Below are 6002 nucleotides of genomic sequence, written 5' to 3' on the forward strand. Positions count from 1 at the left end.
GTTTTGGAGAGTTTGAATTTAGGGCAATGGGGTTCAAGGTTTGCATGAATCATTCATGCAGAACAGCCAATACACACGGATAAAAGAAAGGTTGATCTTTGCAGTTCAACGGATTTGCCAGCTCCAAGTGCAGGTAATTTGTTAGCCCTCTTAGATTTTGCTTACCAAGTTTTAATTTTTCAACCATTTTTAAGTTGTGATTTTTTCAATGATGTGTTTTATGGTGTTTGAGTTTGGAGACTTTGGACCCAGGTGCTTCTAGACATCTTGAAAAAACGCTAGGAAGGAGGTTGTTATTAATGATTAGACCAACAATTATCCACATTCTCTAAATAGGATTTCACCCAATATGAAGTAAACCCAATACTTAGAATTGTATACCTCTCAGACAATTGAAAAAATTGATATCACCTTTGCATTTGTATGTTATCAATGTAAAGATTATTCTTTTGATCATTTAGATGTCACAGTTTTTATAATCAATGCTTTGGTTAGCTATAAATCCACACACCAGTTTCATAAAATTTGTTTTCTGCCAACATATTAATTTTGCTCAATGATAATGCCATAATTGGAATATTTTTTATAAAAATGATGTAATGGGTTATTCTGAAATTCCGAACTTTAGGTGATGATTGAACTCATACATGACTGCTACATGATTAACCACAGGTTGGTGTTCCTTGAGAACTTGGTGCGGAGAAATGCAAGCATGTTACAGCGTATTATGGGAATATTACTACTACTTTTGTTTTCCCTTTCTGTAAATGATGCTAGATTTTAACTGAGACTAGATTGTATCAGACAAAAGCATTGTTTTGCAATCACATTCTGTATTTTGATTTTCCAGTCTTGGAATTTATATTCAGGTTCATATAACTGCTTTCTAGAAGTGTGATAGCGATTTTACCACTTGTAAAACAAGGGTTAAACCATAGAAAATTCTTGCAAGAGAACAAGTGTTTGTAGTATAGAATGACTCAAGCAAGGTCAATCTCCTAAGGGACTGATATAAACAATTTACGAGTTTTTGTGTATTTAACTTATTTAACTCTAAGAACTATACTAATTTGACGAAACTAAATACTACTGGATGTGACTTAAACAAATATCTAAAATGGGAATTGGCTTATAGGAATAGTGATTCAACTAAACAAAACAAGTAAATGAGGAAATTCAAGATAAAATAAATTATTGAAGAAAAATAGATTGACAATATGCTAGAGTTCAACCTTTACCAACAACACTCCTACGTAGCTATTCAAATTGCTTAAATAATTGAAAACACACATGCTTTGAAGGTTGGATTTTCCTTGTGTATGTTTTACTTGTGACATTCAAGCTAAAACGCATACCACTACATGCAACTTATCCATGACATTTGGATTAAATATAAACATGAGTGATTCATTAATCTTGGTGAAAATCCTTTTGTTAAATCATGTAATCCCTAAGAGCATGATATTTACCTTAGGAGAGTACAATCCTCAATCACAAGAAGCACAACCAATTTTAACGTGACATTCGTTCAAAATTGCATCCGATAACTTTTCTAAGCATCTTAATGGTAATCAAGCATCAAGGTACATAGATAGTTTAATTCAGTGATTGAAAATATCAAAGCAAGCATGTAACAACACTTAAGCAATTTGAAAGATAAATCTACATATTCATGTTGCGGCTCATGGCCTCACTCTAGCGAAAAGAAATTAGTTACACATACTTGTATTAATACATAAGAAATTATCCATGAAAAAAAACAAAGAAAGAGACAACCCTTTTTTTTACAAAGAAGCTATCTGCCCTTCTCCTCCTTCCATGTGGAGCTGCGGCTCCCTTATGTTTCTGCCATCTTCTTCTCCCTGCAACTCTCTCCTTTTTCCTCTCCTTCTTTTCTGCTCTCTTATGTCCGTGTTCCCCCCTCTCTTCTCTCCCGCTGCTTTTGTCCTTTCAACCAAAATCAGCTATATGCTTTTTTTTTAGGAAAACTAATGAAAATGGTTTGAAAACTTTGAGTTTTAATGATAAGAACAAAATAAATGGTAAAGTGAATAGTACCATGATTGACTTTTTAATGTAAAAATATGTTTTTTCGTTAAAATAAACAGTACCGGGTGCTTTTCGTTAAAGTTCTTTTTTTTTTTTCCCAGCCACAAAAGCCCAATGGAAGACAAGTCAAATTTCTACTTCGGTAGTGGGATTGGTAAGGCAAAGCACAAAGTGCCATGTCTCTTTCTTTTTTCTCCACTTGCCGTGTCCCCTCTTGCTTTTATTCTTTTTTTTTTAAATTTATTTCTTCTCTTTCTTTCCCACTTTTTGTTCCACTTCCGTGTGCCATCTCCTTTATCTTTCTTTCTTGCTTTCTGTTGCCTTTAAACAATAAGGCAATGATTTTTCAAAACACCACCCGTGGAGACAATCTCCACTTCCATTTCTTTTGTTTGTTTTTATTATTTCATTTTCTCCATTTTGCTTGAAATTGATCCTAAAACAAATTTAACTGCACACTAACACAAGGTAAGGTAAAATGCAATTATTTTAACACAAAAACATCACAAAGACTCTAGAAATGGATGGTATAAATGCATGAAATATATGAGTGATCAAAGTGCTTCTATGTATTTTCGGAAGCATTTGGACTTGGATAGGAACTTCAAACATGTTTCAAATAAATGCATTTCTAGCAAAAGTGCTTCCTATAGAAGGGGTTCCAAACTAAAAAGCCCTTTGTTTCATTGCAAATTGAAGAATTGGTTTTGGATTTCAGGTCAAGCTCTTTGAGTACATTAGGAAGAAGTACGTGATTCTCTTTTTTAACCCATTGCACTTCACATTTGTTTGTCCTGCAGTTAAGTATGTTTTCACAATCAGCATTTCTGCATACAAATTTGTAATCTTTATTAGATGCTTATCTATCTTAATCTGATTGATTTGCTAAAATTTGTGCCCCTACCTTGCAGAAATCACTGCTTTCAGCAACCACCATGCTGAGTTTGCAGAGTTCAACATAGAAATCTTGCATTTTTCAGTTGACACTGTGGTATGTTGCCCTGCTCCCCATTATCTTCAGTACCACATAAAGGGGTTGCAATTTTGCATCCATAGAGTAATTTGTTTTGAAATCCCAAATTGAATGAATTTTGTGTTATATATCTCTCGACAGTTTTCCAGGAAATCCCGTCCCGATTCTCCCTATTCGAAGAAAATTCTTCAACTGGCTTTGATTTCAGGGTAACGTATGGTTTTCATTCCCGCTGCATCGCACGGGGCATTTCTTGCTAGTTATTCACTATATTTCCTTCTTTCTTTGTTTCTTGGGTGAGTGAAAATTGAATATTTCCAGGTCAAAATGCAATTCAGCCTTCAAACTCGTAATGTATTTTTCGTATTTCATTTATTTGTGTATGCATCTTGCTTTTGCTTCATTCCTTTTTTTTTTCCTTTAGCTTGTGGCGCGACGTATAATTTTTTTTCCTTAATTTTGTAATGTTCCTAGTACGACGTGTTTATTGTTTTAAAACATAATGTACATGTTATTAATTTTTGTTTGGGCATTAAAAAACAAAGAACACAGATAAATTGAGCGAATACAGAAAATACTCAATGGGTACCTAAGTATTATACTCAGTTCAATTATTGCATCGCTATATTTCTTCCATAAACATTAATTACATCTGAGGACAGAGTGTGAGGTCTAATTCCCCTCTCTGCAATATTGCTTGGGTAAAAACCATTTCGACAAAAAAAAAAAAAAACTTGGAAAAAACCAGCAACCACGACCAGGCTCCCCTTGATCTCTCTTCCTTCACTGTACTCTTCTTATTGGGTCGATGCCTCTTGAAATCAAGTCTACTGAATGGGAAGGACCTTGCTTTTCAAAATCGGAGTCGACCAAAACCAGCAAGTGGGTCACGTTGATGCTACACTGACATGCCGGGTGTTGGTTAGTCCTTGTCGAGATTAAATTACTCTGGATGCCCTGCTGGCCAAAAAAATGAAACCAGTAGATGGAGCAACAAACTGTGTGCTGGCCACTACCATAAAGCGCGTAGTAGTATTATTAATTATAAAATATTTTTTTAAGTATTTGAAAGTGATTAATCCTTTTCTCTCCAAATTTTTTAAAGTATATGATCTGCTTTAGAAGGACTCGGTTGACTGTGTCCTCCACTAGCACCGGGCAACTTCCTTGCTTCAGGAGGAGCTGGATTCATTCTTAATTTCACCTTTCTTTCTTTCTTAATTTCACACTAAGGGGATATTTTATACTAATCATACCATGGGGATGCGGGAGTATGAACCCAAAACATAGTGAGTTGAAGAGAAATTTCTTAACCATAAAGGCAATCCACCACTTGTTTTTCTCGTAATCAGGCTAAATCCTAGTTCACCGAAGCCAATTTGGGAGGTGTGCGTTGTCTATATCAAGGTTCACTCTTTCATTTTCAAATGTTTTAGTTTGCTTTTAACTTTAATTGAAGAGTCGTGTATATTTTGTAAGCTGATGTGACATTTTGGATTAATAAGTGCTACGGTGACCCACCAGGTGTAGGTTAGCTGTCTTTGTCAAGATTAAGTTTCATTGGATGATCTGCTGATCAAAGATGAAACTAGTGGATGGAAAAAAAGAAGAGTAATGCTAGGAAGACTAAATTTGCAAACAAAATAATGTGTCACAAATAAAAAAGAAGCACGTTAATCTACGTTTAAGTAGTAATCTAATCATCAACTTTCATGTCATTTAGTTTGCAAAATTTAGTCTATAAATTTAGTTTCTTAGTATTATAAAAAAAAATATGTAGGGATGACTTGTGAGTTGTGAATTGTAAGCTTTAATGAAAGTTGTGAACCCATGAGGATATGCCCTTTTTTTGTCTTTCTTCTTATGTGTGAATACATTGAATTTTTATTCGGGCCAAGTTAAGGTGCTTGAGTTGGGTAATTTCATTTATCCCTTTTTGTATTCGACATCTCCATCAAACTGTCGGGAGCATATATAACTTTATAACTTTGTGTAAGTCAGGTCAACTAGTACAATTGCTGAACTCAAACTGATCTAGCCTCTGGGGCAACTACTCTCTCCTCCCTTGCTTGCTTTTCATTCCCAATTTCTACCTCTGTATGTCTTTTGCTTAGTTTAGTGCCTAGATAGATAGAGAAAGAGAGAGAGATGGTGGATCCTGACTCGCTAACTTGGGTCATGACATATAATTTCAGGCAGAGTTTTGGACTCTCTTATGACCTCTTGATAGCCTTGAAAATAGAGATGACAAATTAACTCGTTGAATTATTAATGAATAACTATTAAGACCCGTTTAGTTTGATTTTTATAATAACATGGTGGTGAACTTGATAGTTGTAATGATTGTGTAATACCTTATAGTGATATCAAACTAAATGAGTCTGAAACTCTTAATGATTTTTCATTAATAGTCTAACGACTTGATTTGTCACTTGTGCTCCGAAAGACAGATACCAAATCTTCAATCTCCATTGACGAACAACTATATACTTTTTCTTTAAAAAGAAAGATAACTAGTGACAAGCTACGATTACTCTTTCGGACCCGAATATGCTATAAGAATTTCACCCTACCTGCCATGATTTTGTAGTATAAAATTCACTTTTTTTTTTCCTTCTGAAAATTATAAAAATGTCCTCAATCAAAATTGCTTGGAAATTTCTTGAAAGAAATTAGTGACTAACTGGAAAATTCAAAACCGTGTAGGCAAAGTGCGCAAGGGAGGGCCCCAGCCCATGTGGCCTTTTTATACTTTTGCAACTATTCATCTATTACTCATTGCTTTTCCTGAAGTGACTTTGGAACTCTGTGCATCTAGTCAAAAGCCAATTCGAGGAAATTCTGAACTACTCTCGGAATTTTAACGAAAAGCACCCGGTACTATTCATTTTAACGAAAAACCACATTTTTACACTAAAAAGTCAATCCTGATACTATTCACTTTATCCTTTATTTTGTCCTTATCATTAAAACTCAAAGT

At 34.5% G+C, this 6002-nt stretch overlaps 2 protein-coding genes and 1 pseudogene across 2 annotated transcripts in view; 1 reads left to right on the forward strand and 2 right to left on the reverse strand.

Annotated features, from left to right (window-relative positions):
- The window catches only part of LOC126621406 (uncharacterized), a 92393-nt gene that overhangs the window by 75211 nt on the left and 11180 nt on the right, over positions 1-6002 (reverse strand). The gene's annotated exons all lie outside the window — the stretch shown is intronic.
- Positions 1-6002, reverse strand: part of LOC126621394 (transcription termination factor MTERF6, chloroplastic/mitochondrial-like) — a 35738-nt pseudogene that overhangs the window by 5299 nt on the left and 24437 nt on the right.
- LOC126621396 (pentatricopeptide repeat-containing protein At4g38150-like) overlaps positions 1-6002 on the forward strand; it is a 35372-nt gene that overhangs the window by 3394 nt on the left and 25976 nt on the right. The gene's annotated exons all lie outside the window — the stretch shown is intronic.

Source organism: Malus sylvestris, chromosome 5, assembly GCF_916048215.2.
Source record: "Malus sylvestris chromosome 5, drMalSylv7.2, whole genome shotgun sequence".
NCBI lineage: Eukaryota > Viridiplantae > Streptophyta > Magnoliopsida > Rosales > Rosaceae > Malus > Malus sylvestris.